We start from the raw sequence: 19,593 nt of genomic DNA, 5'->3' as shown, positions 1-19,593 counted from the left end.
TGTTTTCATTTTCCACTGTTATTTGGTATTTTTCAACTGTCGTTTTTTGCTATTTAGTTATTAATATTGTAATATTTGAGGAGGAGGAATGCACATTTACGGCTTCTCGCTAATTCTAAGGGTTAACACTCGCCGTGTTGTTAGTTCCGCGAGAATTCGTGTCGCGGTACGGTAATAAAGTTTTCCGTCGTATTCAGAAGTGCTTCGAGCCTCCGAAGCTGCCATTATTCTTGCGCCCAGGTTCGCGTCATCCATCATACACAGTGTTGGTGCATCGCAACGCCGGCGCAACCAACACGCGCGCAAACGAGCGCGTACAGACATGTACCGGCACACCGCGGCTAAGAACAAAGCCGGCGGCAAATGACAGCAGTAATTTTCGCAAACTGTTGTGGGACGCGCGGCTGAGGCATTCTCTCCGAGCAATGGCAGTGCGCGCTTTGCGCGTCCCGTCGTTGCCGTTGCGCCGCGAATCCTGCTCTACCTGCATTCGTTCGATTCCACGCTTGGCGAGAATCGCCATCGATGGAACATTCGAATGACCATGCAATTTCGCGTGTTGCATTCAAATTTTCAAAAAATATCAATCGTTTAAGTATCATGGCGCAAAATTGAAATGTATATATGCAATGACAAAATCACACAAAATTTAATCACAAATATTTTTTTAAGAATAAATTCCGCGAAAATCCCTCTCAAATATTTGTTAATAGAATTTTTGTGTGCATCACACTTTTCCGCCCAAAAAGTAATCTACACCTTTCTAGAGAATTTTTAGAATGCCGAAAAGTTTTGGATATTGACCTCTCTATCAGATAATATAACATGAAAGTCTTACCGCGCGTCGCATCGTATGATCTCCAATTCCCTTTGAATTCTATTCGAGGATCGCCATGCGAAAACCGTCCGTTGCACTCGAACGATTGCATCTGGTTTAAGGCAGGCGAGATTGGATAGAGAGTCAACTCGCGAGAACGGCCGATTATGGCTTACGGGATGTCATTCCCTTTAATTTAACTGCGATTGTTCTGCCGAAGTTCGTCGATGCGACATTTACGAAATTGCGATGCATCTGCTTCGTATTCTAGTTCGTTACATAGAATCCGCTAGAAATATATCAATAAATAAAAAAATAAATAAATAAAAATTATACTATTTCAATGTTTACAACTTTAAGATACTTAAAATCAAAAGGAACAGTTAATACGCTTGGCAGCTATTTGCAAATTTTGTTAAATTGTACCGAATTTCTTTATTTCCTCATGAGAAATATTTAAATCGTTGAGATCAATACGCTTGCGTTTCAAAATTTACCAAATTTTACATCACTCAGAGCACATTGTAAACAGATATTCAGATTAAAGAACGACTAAATTATCTAAAATTTTATAGAAACGGTATCACACATAGCTTTATAAAACACGCGCTCTTTGCTGCAATAACGAGATTGATCATCTCTATATTGATTGGCTGCGGGGCTATTGAACTTCCTGCCACAAATTCCCTGAATTTGCAATTCGCTTTTCTCAACGAAAATTTATATCAAACTCCACAGTTTACGTAAATGAGACATTAAAGTCTTTACGCATATTAAAAGGTTCATAAATATAAATATTAAAAGATAAAATAAAAATGTATTAAATATAAATGAAAATGTAAGCGTATAAATATAAAAAATTTCTATATTAAAGATTTATTTGTTAGAAATATTCAAACCGTGTTTCAACGTTCTATTTATATCAATATTTTCCAATGCACGCGGAGTAAGTTCGGCGTGATTCGGAATTAATAGAGAGTAAAAGAGAGTGTTGAATAAAGTACTGAGTGAAAAAGGTTGGTAGAAGCGGTTTAAGTAGACATTTCCGAAGAGTACGTTTAATCTACACGATCTGGGGATCAGGCACGAGAACCTGGAGGGCCACATTGATCCCAATGAGCGGATGCGGTCGGAAGATACGAGGACCAAAAGAACTATGTACGACCGTATTCACATTGGCGGTTCTTCGGAGTATCTTCAAGGAGATCAGCACTTTCTCGCTTACAAGATCACTCAATAATTTAGTATTAGCTTGTACTTATAGCAAATGAGAATAAACAAATAAAATTAAGAAATTATTAAATTTCTGTAATAGATATTTCCTGTTTAAACAGATTTACATTCTTAATTCTCAAACTAGGAATAGTAAAAGTATGTTGGATTTTGTTATTGATTTCTTGAAGCTTTCCTCCACGTCCTTTGTAAGACAATTTTCGTCTTTTAAAATACGGATTTTGTACGAAAATAAGTTTCAGGAAAGGCAATGCAAATTATGTTTTAAGTTATAAAGTAGAAACAGTTACTACTAGTTATCGTTGCAGGTATAATAAACACTCAACAAACTGCGAAGACTTAATACAAGTACGACTAATGACCTCCGCGCAAGAGATCTCACTTACGGAAATTAAGCGCTTGCAGGTAGGGGAGCTCGTGGCCAATTGTAACAAGGAACAATTGCAACACTCGTGATAATTCGAGTCCTTAGTTGTTACGTATGCCGAGAACAGATATATATCAAACGTAGTATAGAGAGAATTAAATCTTTTCCAACAGAGATAAATCTTTCCTCAACGTGTACGAACACTCGGCTAAATTTATTACGATAGCGATGATTTCAATTATGCAGAAATTCCGAGACGTGCAAATTAATTTTGCGGTTTTTATTCGAAGCCTCCGGAGGCAAATTAATTTCCGGGCTTCATCTACTTACAAAAATTTTAAATCGAGGTTGCTTCAAAAAGAAATGCTGAATACATTTTTTAATAATTATAAAATTTAAAGAAATAAAAAGGAGAAGCAGTCTAAACCTTTTTTTATGTTTTAAGATTGCCAGTTGGCGTCTACGTGTGAATCCGCCTTTGAATTTCCCGACGAGCTATTCAGCGTTCTATTGTGGCGATTCATCTCAGACGTCCCTGCGCTACTTAGAAAATCGGCGCCGCTTTGTATCTCGGCGATTTTGTGGGAACGTTTAGTCACATTGTCGAGGTGGACATAACAATTTTCGCGATCCGCGCGATTCTCCCAACGTTCGACGTGCCTTCCGCCACTTTTCACACGCAAACGGGGAAAAGTTCAGCTGCATCACCCCGGCCAGGCGATGCACCCTGCACGGAAGGACTGCTCATTGCACCTGGATGCATTCGCGTGCCGCCGTCACGTAGGTGCTTCCTCGCGCGCATCGGTGTATACAACAATACGGCGATGCGGACAATGCCCAATTTTACACGACGGCAAGATTGACGGCGGTACACGTCGTCCTAAGAACGGACGAGCGAGACGAAATCCGCTTAGAAGTTTCAAAACCTGCCCCCGGGGCACGCAAGCGCGCGCGTAGGTGTGTGTGCGTGTGTGTGTATGCGCGAAGAGGGAAAGGAGAGAAGAACGGGAACACGAGCGAAGGAGGAGATACCACGATCTTCAATAGGAATAAGACAGAGAGAACTTATTTACTTTACGTCGTACACAGGTGAAACGTGCAGGTACGAGCGTGCACACGTCTCTCCTCTCCCGCCGTACGGCTTCATCCATGCGTTAAATTCCTCCGGGGGATTCCTCCCTCTTCCCTCTCGCGTGTCGATCTACCACCGCACCGACCACCACCACGTCCTTCCTCGCCTCTTTTCTCAACCCCCGTTCCCCCTCGACTGTACCCTGTGGCGCCTTTGGTCGCGGCAACTTCGATGGCGGCGCAGCAACTTGGACGATCCCCCGATATCTTTTTTCCGATGCGCAAAAGCAAGTTTTAATTTCCTCGGAAATGCGCCGCGCGGAGACAATCCCTTTTTCCTCTCTCCGCGTTTTTTCGGCGCGGAATTACAGGCGATGGAGAACAACGCGCGACAGATACGGACCGCAATGAATTATTATCGCTATGGTGGACACAGTATTACCGTGGATCGCGCGTCGGGGTCTCGCGCTATCGCGCGGCAGTTATGAGCGATAAATGAGCCGTCGGTGCGAGCGGCACAGTGGTGTAGGTAAGCCCGTACATTTCTCTCATCTCGGAGAAGAAAAAGAATCATGAAAAAAGAGCCGCGCTACCGGTCCCTGCTTATCTCGCGGAATCGCATTGATTTTTTCGGGATTGTAGCGATAAGAAATTTTACTCCAGGTGTGCAATTAGAGATTTTGACTCGAAATTAACGTAAGAGTTAAGCGTGTGCGATCTACATTAGTGCGATGAATTCAAATTGGTTTACACATGCAAATGTAATTTGTCTGAAATTTTATTTGAAAAACAACAAAGACTGTAAAAAAAAGTAAAAAAAAAAAAAAAAATAGTATTTAGATTTAAAACACATTTTGGCTCGTTTTCACTCTGTTTCGTAATATCTTTTATGTCCCGACACCCGCGCTTTTTTTTGTTCTTCCAGAACAAAAAGAACCATACGTGTTTATAAAAAAAAATTGCGTTTAGAGATTGCGAGGTCGCGAGATGAATGGATTTCTTAACATATTCTGCAGCGCGACGCTATACAAATTTTGAATCATTATATAAAGTCGGTAAGCTCGGATATTGGACACGGAAGCATACCTAATTTTCGTAGGATCTATTGTCGTAGGTGGACAATATAAGGATAATTCCCGTGTGTCTGCGGCGTCGAAATCTGAGCTCATCGCTCCACCGATTTCAATACCTCTTTGTTCCCGGGTCTCGGTGTCTCGGTGAACACGAAACGTGGCGTCAGGAAAGTTGTTACGTTGACGGCGAACACTTCCACGAGGGCACTCCTTTACCCGTGTGGAGTTCGAACGCGGTTACGAGCGCGGAACGATGCGATTGGAGATGCGCGCCCGGCATGCGGCCCCGCATTCGCGAGCGCGCGCGCGCGCGCGCGTACACTTTGTAACGCATTCCTGTATATTTCGCTCCGAGCAATTCGCGACGCGCGCGTCTTTGTCTCGCACGGCGAGCTGTGCACGGGCGAGTCAGTTCGAGCCTTTCGTCGATACTGGAAATACACACGGACAGTAGGCGAGTAGAGAAGTTCCGCCCGATTCTCTTCGACGGATTGCGTTAACCGTGTACAAAGGCTAGTCGATGCGAATTTCCGATTTGCGAACTTAATTCACTGCGATTTAGTCGGAGCTTATCGACAGAGCGATGCAGTGGCATATCTTTCGTAGAAATTTTGATCAAATAAAGCCATATTTGCAAAAACAATTATACAGGATTATTCGACTAGCGCTCGCACTGCGGGAGTGTCTATTTCGCTCAGTTGCGAAATTCGAAATTTTGCAGATAATAAAAAAGAATATTTGATTAATATGGAAAGTATGAATCCGTTTTATTACCGCACACTCGGCGCGATACGCAAACACGCCGAATACATCGTGTTGCGTTAATTAATTTGCACGATGTAGTCGAATAAACTTGTCGCGTTAAATTGTGCTCCAATATAAATACATTACGTTTCTATTATCGCGCGTTTTTCGAACACTTTAAATATTCACCGAACAGAAAAAAAAAGTGCCAATTGGAAATAACTCTTAATAACGACTTTATTTTAATTAAATGGAGCTTCAGCTTCCTGAATGCAAGTGAATGCTCCGATAGAACTCGAGATGTGCTCCACGAATTATTCAGCATCACGGAATGGGACTTCAGAGACAAACACGGGGGGGGGAGAGGAGGGGGATATTCGCGGATAATATTATGCTATCTTAAATATCGGAAGGAACACGAACGTGAGAGGATTTTGATGCTCAACGCTCTCGAAATAATACGAGACTTCAGCGGAGATTTTGCGTCGAGTGGACGATAGACACAACGATCGTTATAAAGCCATCGCACAATCGGTTTCCCTTCGAAACGCTATTGACTGCCTGCCACCGCCGCATCTCCCCGTCTCGCTTTTTTTCGGGCTTTAACGCGCGCATTTAATTTACTGCACGTCCGTTGCGCGCACACTGCACCCATACAGGTAAATAAAACTAGACGAGTGGAGAGTGGGGGAAGGAGAGAGAGAGAGAGAGAGAGAGAGGGAGAGAGAAAGAGAATCACCGAGACTCCTAACTTCCTCAAAAAGGCTGCTACGCAATTTAATTAAAAAAGTGTATTTTCCAGGTTGCTTTTTTCCCACCGGCTTTGATCATGCGCGCCAAAGTCCGTTCTTTATACATTTTATCCCGACGGAAAACAAGCGCAGGCGTCCGGCTACGGTTTTTCGCCAAGTAGCGAGACGCGCTCCCCCCTCGTTCGCCAGCTCGTTTGCTCGCGAAGGCGCGGAAAAAAAAAGGAGCTTGTTTATTCGCGTATGTATCTATGAATGTTTCATGCAATATTCCGCCGCATACGTAACGAGGCTGTATGATAATGCGTGGTCGAGAGAAGCGGGGCTTATCGCCCTTTGGATAAATTATGCGCCGCTCTTAACTGCTCGTAGAAGAACTTTTCATCCATCGATCGTGCGCTGCACAAAAGGGAGGGAGAGAGCGGAAAAAAAAGCGCGGAATGAAGCTATGAAAGTTCCCATTCCAGATTGTTCCGCAAAACTCATACGGAGACTTCCTTTTGACGGAGGAGAACGGAACTCGGTGGAATTCTTGGCGGTTTTCTGACCCTACAGACTGCCTCTACCTAAAAGTGAAAATGACTTTCTCCATAGATAGACTTTCCCATGTTAATTCAATCCGTAAGTGGAACGACCCTTTGAAATCATCAATAACTGTCAGTCTTGAAAAGGAAATGGTACAATCGAACTTGCCAGTAAAAAACGTGTCAACACATAATTGAGTGACTCAAAAGTGCCACATATGCGCTGGATTGTGCATCCTGAGACTTTTTCATTAATCAAATGCCTTCTTTTGTCGCGTCTTGCAAGAATCAATGCAAATCATATGTATCCGAAAACCAGAGGTTCGGAGCACATGTTTTTCATTCGGACAAAAGAAGAAAATGTACAGCTAAAATTATTAACTGCAAGCTACAAATTGAGATCGAATGGGAAATATATAACAGATCTAAAGAAATAAAGCGATAAAGCATCTAATCTTCTTTTCAATGTTTAAAATGGAATAAAAAAATAAAGAAAACTATTAACTAGTAATAATTCAATGGAATTCTCTGACTTCACTGACGTTTTCAATTTTTCGAAAGACTAACAACTGTGTTACAGAGAAATGTCCTATCGTTTTTACGTCAAAGAGATAGAAATCGAGATTATTCGAATAATTGTTATACAGAAGCATCGCGGTTGAACGCTCGATCGAAGACGCAATGGCAAGATAGAGGTCTCGATGGCATGGCAAATTATTCCCTCGATTGCCAGTGTGTCGGCGGCTCCGCCAATGTCGATGATTAGTCGACGACGAATGATCCCGATAATTGCAGCGGAACGCTTTGGTACACGCGAGAAGTGCGCGCTCCCATTTACGGTGAAGAGCGCGACTCGTTAGCGTCGCTCGGGTCGGGACCATAGAGTCAAGCGTCGTGCACGAATGATAATTAGCCGTACAAAGCCGTAGAGAACGAGAGGGCAGGCGGGGGAAGTCTGAATTCTCCGTTGTTGTAACGCGCGTCATAATAATTACGGTGCTCGCGTAGCAACCGCGCGCGAGACGGTGCCGGGCACCGGAAAAGATGAGTCCGTCTCTCGAATTGACACGCTCCTTTCTGAAATCCGTCTCGGTCCTTTGTGCGCGCTCTGAAGGAACTATACTGGGTGTCCCGGAAAATTTCGCACACAAATGCCTGCGAGACACAATGGTTTCCTCTTTTCTTTACGGAATTTATGATTTTATAGATGATTCCCAAGTAAATAGCTGGAGAAGATTGAGACAGTTACCTGAGTATCTGTAAATAATCTACTTATATCCTTTTTCTCTCAATCATGTTACACGGAAAAAACACTTTTGTTGGAAATGGTGTCGGATACAGATCTAAAAATAAATTTTGTTGGACATTCAAAGTTTCTTTCATACCGCAGCAAAAAGTTTCGAGTGTTCTATTGATAAATTTTTTCATTGTCTAACAAAATTTATTTTCAGATTTGTATCTGGCACAATTTTTAGATCTTTCAACAAGTGTCCTTTTTCCGTGTAAGCTCCGCTAAAGAATAAAAGAAATAAAATTACATCTTATCTAATTAAGATACAATTACGCGATATATTAGATTACAAAATTGCAAAAAAATGTAAAATAAAATTACCGCTAAAATAAAATTCAGATAAAATCTCCAAAAAAAAAAAAGGCGTAATTGAAGATTATCGAAAAATATCTTGTAACGTTACAGCTGAAAAATATGAATTCGTAGCATTCCGACAGGCTTTAAGCCGGAAGTCACGGAGAAAAGAGAGGCTAGCGCCGGAGAATTATTCAGACGGACTTTTAGGGCGTAAAATCACAAGCTTCGCTCGCTCTGATCGTCTGCTTCGGCCGGCACTAAAAACGAGAAGCCTACGGGCGATAGGGCATGGTATGCTGTCCGGCAGGTGGATATCGACTCGAGAAGAAGGAGGCACGGCAGGAGCCGCGCGCGTGTGAGAGAGAAAGAGAGAGAGAAAGAGAGAGAGAAAACAGCGCGCAAGCGAGAAAGATCCCGATTATTCAGCATCGAGATTTGCAATCGACGTTCTCCCCCTTTCACCGCTCATTATAGATGCCGTACCCATCCGCGCGAGCGCGCACCGAAGATATCTCTGCCGATCCTTCCCGTTCCGTAAAGCGTGGGTCGAAGAGGGAAGAGCGATGGATCAGCGGGAATGACGAGAGTATCGTAGAATCGTCTGCGCCTCTCACCAATTAACCCGAGTAGAGGCGTAGCAGAGGTGGATGATATCGATATTTTACTCATTACTAGTACATTACGGAGGAGAGATATCGATAAGGTACTTATATCCAGGAAGGTGTATATAAGGAAAGATAACAAAGGACGATAACAAGAAAGAAAGTCGAGAAATTTCTCTTTTGAATCCTCCACTCTAAATACATCACTTTACGATAATTAGGAAGTCTTAATTGTATCAAGTATTATTCGAATAATACGTAACACGAGAGATTTAAGCGCAAAATGACACAGTGATAAATTCAGAATATTCAAATCTGTGGCCTTTTTAGACTATCCTTATCCGCTTTTATCACTCGAACAATTCGAACTTATTGGAATTTTCTTTCATTGAAAGAAACGATGCCTGTTGCATCGTTTTCAGATATTGAATGCTGGAGTTCTTACTGGGTCGATTTAACCGCTAAGTCGTATGATTTAATGCATCAAAAATATGGATTTAGCTATTGTCGAATTCATCGGCTTGTTGACTGGAAACTACCCGACTTTTCAACGAGTCTGCCTTTACAGATCGAGACAAATGCGTTCGCTATTGCATTTGAAAAGAGACAAGTCGATAATCAAATACGTGGGCAGAATCGAAGACAGGAAGACGGAAACGAAGTACATTTGTTTTCTAGCATAAAAATTCATACTATCAATGCGTAACACGTAACAAAGATTCTACAACATTTACAATGTAATATAATGGAAATCGTGTTAGCAAAACGTTGCGAGTCCCATTCTTGGTAACGTGCCAGAAATATCTTGGCATTACTGATACATTGCTTTCATACATACCTTATTTCACGTGCGCTGACATGTTGCGTAATTTGATTATATTATTTTTGTCATATCAATAACCACAGTCTTATTTTAGGAAAGTCACTAAAAGATTTCTAACTTCAAATAGCTCGCGTGGAATTAATTTTAATATGCGATGTTAAAAACAAAATGGATCAAAAATTAAATTTTTCTTTTTTACTCCTTCCCTATTTCTATTTATTCCAACTCGAGTAAGAATCTTAAATAAAGACAAATAAAAGATAAAAAAGAAATGAAGAATGGTTAGATCGAGAAAAGTGTAGAGCAGTTTTCTGCTTCTAGATTGAGCAAATTTCGCGCCGGCACGAATGGACGGCGGGGCGTGAATTACCGGGCGTCGTTAGCACGCACATCCGTAAATAACGCGAGGAGTTCGCAAGCGGCTTATAAGAAGTTGAAAACTGCGCTCGCTCGACAAAGTATCGTTCGCGATGAAGGTAGCCCCGGCAAGAAGAGGAAGCGGTGGCAGCGGCCGATCGTTTCGTAAGATCCGCCATAGTTATATCGGTAGCACAAGCGACGCGACGCTTTTTTGCTCGCGGCGAGTATTTTGCATACTTAAAAAGTTTGAACTTCGCTTTATAACGAGCTTAGGGCCCGCGCACAGTTAACGAGGAATGATTTACCGCATTCCCCGCCATATGGCACGTACAACGGGGCCCGCACGCATACATCGCGTCCATCGCGATGTGTGTATATAAACCGCCGAGAGAAGAGAGAGCTGACTGAATAAATCACTGCCAGGCTGAGCGGCACACGGCCTAATATAATCGCGCCTAATAAAGTTGGCAGCCACTAAATTTTCTTAACTCGTCCGTCTCCCCCCCCCCTAACCTCCCATGCCACCCGTTCCTCCCGCCGCCCTTCCGATCAGTCGGTCGGTCAGACCGAAACGATTTAACAACGTAATTTGCCCGAGAGGACTGTGCCGGTCGTGACAAATGCATGCGAATTTCATCGTCCGATGGACGTCGCCTCGCTCGTGCTTTCGGGAAATTGCAGAGAGAGATTGAGAAGCTGAGGTCCGCGCTCGTTCAATGCGATGTACTGTACCGAAAAAATAATGATCCCCACGAGTCATTAAAAAGCGGAACGAAAGCACTACGAGCGCGCAGGATGGAATGAAAATCGCGTATCGATCGAGATGAAAAATTCATTAGAGATTTTGTGAAGTACACGGTTTTTAGCCCGAAAAACAGTATATTGCAAATGGTGAAAAATATTACAAATTTCGTACTTCGCGAGGCGAAGCATGAACTCACGGAAATATTTAAATCCGCAAGTCTTGCATGTTCCGCTTCAAACTGCACGCAACTCGAGTAGATATTAATGCCTTGAGGTTTTTGCGAAGAATGAATTCGGTTTGAACTTGACAAAAAGTGACACTCCATATCCATTAGTCGTCACAGTTCTAAAGCATCCTGTGCGTCCGCCACTGGTCTATGGCATTTTACATGATTCCTCTTTCTTCCCTCCTTTTGTCGAAGAAGGAGAAAAAGTGGGTCTGTGTGTCAAAAGGAATGAGCATTCCTCGTTCCTTTCAACACGCAGTCCCGTTTTTGATCCTTTTCGCCCGCCTTTGTGCCGATAGTCTCCATTTCAACTTCCGCGGAAACCGTCGAAAATGACCGTAGCCGATGCGGCATTACGAGCAGTTGTGTCTAAACTATCAGAACTGACCCAGTGACCGTTCCTGACAGCGAAAGATACACGACTTTTTACATGCTTCATTATGACGGTTAACTACCTCCCGTCGTATATAATCCAAGCGCGCGAGCGTACAAAATGGTAACTGGAAAACTGCCGGGTGGCACGAAATAAATGCGGAATACATCGGTTGCGCAAAAAACTCGAGACATCCTGTTTCGTGGCTCGCATTCGTTCGACTCGGCAGCTAACTCAGTCGTGTGTATTTACATGAGAGATTTACGGCGCGCGCTGCTACCGATCCTCGTTTGCGTATATTCCCGGTGCATTAGCGCTGAAGCTGCTGATGAAGAACGTTAGCGGCGAGCTGACCCGCGGACCCCTTTTCCTTCCGCTTGGCAACCTCCCTCCCTCGCAGCGATGCGATTACATTTCCCGTCATGTATTTTTATCAATCGATGAAGCACAGCGATCCTCCGCAAGTCGCATACCAATCGCCGAGTTTCGCCGAGTTTCGCGGAGCCGCGTTTATTCGAATATATTTTTCATTAAACAAAATTATATTCGTTATTCATATTATTCTCTTATGTTTCTGACGTTAAATTTGCATATTTTATTTTCCTTATGTTAATTTCCCGAGAGAGTCAAACTTATATTACGAGGTATTCCTATGCAACATTATGTCCGGACTTTGACGTCATGAAATAACATTACTCAAATTTCCTGATTACTCACAATATTCGCCGTCGTCTAAGGAACTTTCCAGGAACTCTCGACGAGATCCAGAGTCTTGGTTTGCGTTTTACGTTTACTTCCAAGGAACTTATCGTAACCGCGAATTCTGTTATTTTATAATTAATTTCTAATACAATTTCCAATCAATTGTTATTTCATGAAAAGTTAATCAACGCTCTACTCTAACTTATCTCGATCTCACTTCTCAATGGAAAGTGTTGTAAAAGCGACGTGACTTTTAAAAATTTACAAACTTTTTTTTTTCCCCGAGAGGTTGACAGAGCATTAAAGAGTCAACGTGTAAGCGAATTGTCGCTTCAATTTCCATCACTCACCGCCTGTCGATTTGTCGCGCTTTGTAAAATCGACACCCCGATCTTGCGGCTATCTCTCTTTTAGCTCTGCAAATTTGCCGGAGAGCCGCGTACTATACGATTTGCGATATCAAACGAAATAGTGTCGGAAAGGGATTTCGAGGCGTCGACGTGAAATATACGACGTGTACGGGCGGAAACGTATGGGGGTTTCGTATACCCTCTTGATTTAGACACGATGATTCTTGCATTTCATTTTGTAGCCGCGCGAAAATCGCGCGTATTGGCAGCCCGGGCAGATTTATCGGGCGAAGCGGGCGTCCGGTATATCGATAAATTATTGGGATTGTAGTTAGCTATGGCATATATAAATTAGTAAATTACCGCGGCCATTGCAGTAATGATTACAGCGGTTTGGCAAACAGCGACATTTTAGCGTCGCAACGAAATTGGCAATTAATTCAGCGCGCGACCTGAAGGCGACCGGCGCTGGTGCACTCGCCGTGCGCTTCCTCTCACAAACTGACGTAATTTTCAATACGAGAAGAATACGAATAATTGCATTCGGCCTTTAGTGCTTGTTCGATACGCGAAAAAGATCGATCTGAAAGTATAATTTATGGAAAGTTCGAGAGCTGCGGGACCCGTGCGCGGTAAATTCCTGAAATATCCTTTCCTACCTCGTTTCCTAGAGATCCCTTCGCCTTCCTTCGCGCGATCCTACAATCTCACTGGCATTTTCGCCGATTTCCATCGCTTCCGCGCCGCTCGTTCCGCCCGTCTGTTCCAGCTCCAATTTGTGACGCCAGCCATTCGGATTTGACGAACGTCGCGCGGGGGTAAACGGCATCTCGAAATATCGGTAAATTGAACGATCTCTCTGCCCTCCCCTCCCCTCCCCCGCCCCTTTTCTCTTCCTCAAGAACGTCTTCCGCATCTCACGCTTATGGAAACAACGTCTCGCTTCACTTGCGGCCACTTAATCTCTCTCGTTAATTTTGCAACGCCGATGTAATGCTCTCGTAGAGAGCGCAATCGTGTAACCCGCGCCGCAGCGTTCTCTCTCTCTTTCGTTCTCTCTCTCTCTCTCTCTCTCTCTCTTCTGCCGAGCAATCTTCCCGCGCGCATCGAAGCGTGCGATTACGTTTCACTTCGTTCCTCGCGTATTCCGCATAGCGCGGAGGTGCGTTTATGCAGCGCGGGCGAGCAGACTCGTGTGAATGAACTCGGTGTGAACGGAATTTTGAAATTGTGTATTCAAGAGTGACCGAACCTCATTCAGCATAAATCCATCGGATTCATCGGATTCCAATGCGGATTGTACAATTCAAATTTTGACATTTTGTTACAGCGGTATTAAGTAGTAATATCCGTTTAATAATATGTGGTATTTACATCGCGTCCCCATTTATAACGATTAAATTCCGCCAAAACGTTTCACGAGTAAAAATAAAAAGTTACAAGTTTTAGAGGTGTAAAAGAAAAATATTTTTTTTTAAATTTATTAAATAATTATAACGCAAAAAAATTCAATTTCAAAATGTCGATTAATCTCGTTAATTTGATGCGAGTTTGATGCTATATTTGAAAAATAATTTTTTATTCTCGAAATCATATATCGCCAAAGTTTTATCTTGTAAAAGGAAGAGTATGTACGAGAGTAAATATGCGATTGAAACTGAGGAAAGATCAATATTGCATTTGCTGAAATTAAACAAGGCCAGCACGAAATTCATAGAGTTCTAAATTCAATCTTTCGGCAATATTCCAGGCTTGCATTGACAAGGATAATCAACTAAAATAATTTCTAAAATAATTTTCCTTTTTTTTTAAATAAAAAAGAATTTTTCTAGATTAATGTTTACAGAGATATACAATGCCTCCTTACAAATTACCGTACGAGATCAGAACGCTTGGAACGATAAAATTTTATAGGCGACAAACTTCGGACATGCCACGATAATTCGAGGCGAAACTAAAGGTGGATTAAACCAGTAATTTGTCCGAAGGTCCATTTTGAATGTAAAATCTTATCTTATCTAAAGTGTGTCCCACAAATTACGGACTTAATACACTCTAATTTGGGATACTACGAGTTATCGAGTCCCTAAAATTTTCCGTCCCTAAAATTTTAACAGTGAGAGATAGCTTGCCTCGCCGGCGCCAGTCGCGGTACTGTCCAATACCCCTGAGAGATTCTTCCGGAGATGAGATAGTTACGATCTATCGTGAAATTCAAAGAAGCTCCGATGGAACAGGCGGAATATAAGGAATCGAGCGCTGGAAAGTTCTCATTGACGAATCGCGCCGCCGAGCGTAATCGCAAACGGTAGTTTACCCGCGCTGACAATTGATTAGACTCGGGATAATACAGACCTCGAGCGTACCAAAAGAAGGAGAAAGAGAGAGAAAGAGAGAGAGAGAGAGAGAGAGAGAGAGAGAAACAGAGAAACAGAACTTCACTGCGATCGCTACGGCTCGACTGCGCCGCGCATATAATTACGTTTTCTCTCATCCCGCATCAATTCGACGTAGTGCCACTTCGTCGTAATTCGTTTCCTACTTTCGTCCTTCTCGAATGCTTCCTCAAGCCGTGCATCCTTATTCTCTTTTCTCCTTCTCTCTCTCTCTCTCTCTCTTTCTCTCTTGCTTCCTGGCTATCATACTAGAGAGAGAAAAAGAGAAGCGTATCCGTGCATTTTACCGCGACTGCAAAATATAATGAAGTCACAGAGAACGAGAAAAAGCTCGTATCAGCATCGGGCGTAATTTAAGGAGGTCAGGCTGTGCCCGCTTTGTGTGCATCCACGGAGCGTAATTCTTTATTAAATATTTCCGCCTATAGTTTGCGATTTGCATTCGGCAAAGCGGTTAGAGAAATATCTTCTTTTGATATCAAGACCGTTGATGCTACATAAATCTGCAGTAGTTTCTAAAAATTTTCACATAAGCAATACCGTGCTTGATAAGATGCTTTAGGGTTTATTGCAAAATCGATAATTCCCCGAGTAATTATTTCTTTATTCATAACTTGATAATAATGCGCGACGTTATTTCAGGAACGCTGCGCGTTAAAATTCAAGCAACAAATTAAGTGTACCGCGCTAGAAGAAAATTACTTCTTGTATAATTTAATCGCGCTAAATCAACACACGATATTTTTATTGCTAAATGTCCCAGAAATTCAAACGAGATGAATATTAATTAACCCCGAATGCTAAATTATCGCGTCCAATTGACATAATGATAGAATCGTACGTCACCATTATTGCATCATTGTGAAAATTTATGATTGCAGAATAAAAATGCTGAGCTCTTGTTCGATACCGCGCCACCACTGCAGTTTCAACAAAAAGCGAAAATAACTGGAGAAACGACTTTCGCGGTTTTTAACGCAACCGTGACTGCACGTCAAGCTATACCGGCGCCGTACAAAACGACTTTATCCGTTCCCACAGATTCAAAGGGGAATATCGAGAATTTTCTGAACTTTGACGTGACTTGCTCATAAGACGCGAAGCGCTCGCTCATGCGAGAATTGTCGCGCTTTTGCTTTTGATGATAAAGCCCGGCGGCCGCCACGGGCTTTTAATACCACCACGCCGTCATCCATCCGTCCGTTCGCGTCCGTCCGTCCATCCGTCCGTCCACCTGCCCCCCCGTATGAAAACGCGACCCTTACGAGCGAGCGCGAGGATCACTTGACACTAATCACGATACGTGACCATCAAAGCCAGCGGTAAATCCTGGAGTGCGACCATTCAGTCGCAAAAGAAAATAGAATCAAAGAGAGCAATTAAAAACCGACGAGTTTCTCTCCCCCCATCTTCGTTTTTCTTCCTTTTTTTATTTTTGTTCCCCCCCCCTCTCTCTCTCTCACTCTTTCTCTCTCCCTTTCTATTACTATCTGTCTGTCTATCTACCTATCTACCTGTCCATCTCTATCTCTTTCTCGTTCCCCGCGCCTGCCCTTTCCCGCTGGCCTTTCGGACCTTTGCATCGTCCCTCAATCAAGGCACCAGACGCGCGCACACAGGTGCGTCTGTACATACGTGTCTGCGTGTCTGTGTGACGATACGACGTCCGTGTGTATACACAACCCGTCGGGATACTTCCCTTGTTAGAAGTCATTTCAAACATTTGCTATATCATGATCGCTCGCTCGGCGCTCAGCCGGTGCGAGCGTTTCTTGCTTGAGCTAGGGGAAAAGACGTCCAGTCGTCGGAACGAGACTTCGATGGTCCCTCGACACGAATTAAAGGCCCATTCGCGGTGCTATACCACCGGCGCACCGTTCGCTTCTTCTTGTCTGTCGTTTCTACGTATGCGGTATGCGCGGCGGTGGCCTAACGAGGCGTCTCGAGTCCTTTCGGAAATACGACGAATCATTTGGAATATTAGTCACAGACAGGAATTCCTGGGAAGCTAGAGACATTCCAATTTTTTTTCCAAAACTTTGAACATGATAAAAACACGCGATAGCGTATATCTAAATGTGGAATCGATAAAGAGAAAAAAAACCATTTTTCGTATAATTTAATCGCGTTGGATATCGTCGCAACAATAAGCCTACGCTTCTACTGTATTTTTATCGCTGAATATTCCAAAAATTTAAATATAAGATAAATATTAATTAATTTCGATAGCAACATTTATCGAAACATTTGTAAACGTCGATCTTCACTTAAAAGATGGATTTTATGCGAAAATTTAATTTGCGATCACGTCTGATCGAGATAGTAATAAATGTGCCCGAATATACATATTTATGCATAATGGCGGTGTGTTTTGCTCGAAAACGAGATGCCTCGCAGGCTTGATTAATTCTATCGGCGTTATACGATCAATTTCATTAATGATATTGATATATTTCACGGTTCCGTGATTAATAGTTTTGTGAGATTTTAATATTTCGCGACTAGCTCTCTTTAACATTTGCTAATACGAAAGCCTTTCATCAGATTTTCAAGATCCTCGAGAATTTCTGTCCCTGAACATAATATTCAAAGCAATAAATTCAAAACTCTGTGACTATTCGCTCGAAAACTTCAGAGAGAGAGAACGAAATTTCTAGATCTGCATTAGCAGCTAGACGGTCCCTTGATGGATGCTCGATGTATTTTTCAGATTATCCGGATTCTCCCTTCCTCTTTCGGTACGCAGCCTTTTCTGAATGTAAAGGGGACTTACAGGTGAAAGTGTGCCCGATACCCACCGCTGGCTCTTAGTCATCCTAAACGCGTCGCCAAGCCACGAGTAGGTAGAACAATGCCGGGCTTCGTGCGTCACTCTCTTGTCTCCTCGACGCTGTCTCTCGGAATAAACGCGCTAGATGCTCCACGTTAAGAAGAGCGATTAGCGTTATTTGCTCTTTCCTTGCTGTTTATCCATCTAGTGCAAGATCTTCCGAGACTAATTGCGGTATTAATAATTGAATGACTCAGCGCAACAATAGTTTAATCCACTTTGTAACTTGATGAAATTAAACATAATTTAATTTTCCCGGACTTTAGAAATAATAAAAAAAGGAAGATAAAAATCAGATCGCAATTAACTGAACACACTTCAATTATTAATATTACGTATAATTAATCATGAAAATGTTACGTTCACTATAAATTTTTTGTTTGTAGTTCAGATTTACACTAATGTCAATGCTTCTGTCCAAATTTAACAATATACAATTCCATTGTGATACTTGGTTAAAAATTTAAAAAAATTATTCTAAAGCTAAAGTTAAGTAATAGTTTTTCAAGATTAAAGGCGTTATTAAATAAAAGTTGATTAATTTAAGTCTTAAATTTCAAGAGAGGACGACGCTCAGCTTTTCTGTAATTAATCGCATTCAATTATGCGTAGGCAAACAAAACGCAGATGTCCCCTCGGGATTCGTGCGAAGAGACTCGCGAAAGGGCCGAGGAGCTAATCGCATATCTATCTCGCTCTTTGCATCATGTTAAGGCGACAGGCACCCCGAGTAATTTATTGCACCGTTTACATAATCGAAGAAACCGTTGTTGAGCGAAACATATACAGTCGCAGCGGGGTACGTGTTTTGTCGCGATTAGAGAATGCATTCTAGATGCAAAGAAGGATAGAAGGGGAGATGAGTAATTGTCGGTAGGAAAACAGTTCTTTTTCCTCCAAAAAAAGGAAAAAAAAAAAAAAGAAAAAAATAATAATAAAACATCAAACCCACCTATTCTAACTTTTGTGCTTTGGAAAGGAGACCCACGCGGATGTACCATTCAACTATCTGCATGAATATATCTACATGCATCACACACATGCTATTCAACAAATATATTTTATCATGTTTTCTCTTGTAATACCACTGTTAGAGAGAATTTTTTTATAACATATATAGAATATTTCATAAAATTTACAACAATAGATAATAGCGTACCTCTCGAAAAATTTAAAGATAATTTTTTTAAAGTTCTTGGTTTTCCTCACAAAAAACTGAGCGCCTCGTGACCTAATTTTTCAGTATTAAAACTTGGAAGCCATAAAAATGCTCTTGTTCGGGTTCTATTAAAATCAAATCGGTATGCAATAAAATCAAGATTGAAATTATATTATCTATTTCTAAACATTTAAAAATAGACGAAATCTTACAATATTTTATCTTAAAAATGACTTTAGATGTGATCTTCAATTTTTCGCAAGCAGCCAACTTCAAAATTCAAAATATAAGATAAAAAATTAAAGATTATAGGACTCTATACCGCGAGGGCAGCGTTTGAAAATATTTTGTACAAGTTAGAGATAAAAATTGTGGACAACAGTTAAATGTCAAACAAGCAATTCTCCGTAATATCCCGGCAGACTTGTCGTTAATGAATCTAACAAGGAACCCGTCATGTAACTGTTACGCTGTCCGAGGTAACGAACTGTGATTGATTCGATAACGTAGAATGTGCTCTTTTCGACTTCGCAAGGGCTAATTAATTTTCGAGGCAATCATATTGCACTAACCACCTCGACTGTCATAAAGAAAGTAATGTGCCTGTAAGTATTTATGAGTAACGAGACAGTTTGTGATGCAAAAGAACGAACGTTTATTTCGCTAGCGTGAAATGCTATTTGTTTTACTATAGATTGATTAATGTGCGGATTTTCGGCGGGCTCATTGGACATTTGCCGGGATTCCCATGAATTATAGACTGGGTATTCGATACGAGTGCCAAGGACATTCATCATATTTTCATACTTTCTTTGTAATATGCAAATGAACTTGATTTCGGCTTACTATCATGGATAGATA

At 41.9% G+C, this 19,593-nt stretch overlaps 1 protein-coding gene across 3 annotated transcripts in view; it reads right to left on the bottom strand.

Annotated features, from left to right (window-relative positions):
* LOC105676557 (uncharacterized) overlaps window positions 1-19,593 on the bottom strand; it is a 120,506-nt gene that overhangs the window by 52,389 nt on the left and 48,524 nt on the right. Inside the window, exon 3 of one of the 3 annotated variants that reach the window (XM_012374562.2) lies at window positions 839-1,106. The exons of the other annotated variants lie outside the window; for them this stretch is intronic. The gene's annotated coding sequence lies outside the window, so the exon portion shown is untranslated. The remainder of the gene's footprint in view (window positions 1-838; window positions 1,107-19,593) is intronic. 3 annotated transcript variants of the gene reach the window in all.

This window comes from Linepithema humile, chromosome 3, assembly GCF_040581485.1.
Source record: "Linepithema humile isolate Giens D197 chromosome 3, Lhum_UNIL_v1.0, whole genome shotgun sequence".
NCBI classification, from domain to species: Eukaryota; Metazoa; Arthropoda; class Insecta; order Hymenoptera; family Formicidae; genus Linepithema; species Linepithema humile.
The sequence above is the reverse complement of the archived record's forward strand: the minus strand, read 5'-3'. Positions and strand labels throughout refer to the sequence as shown.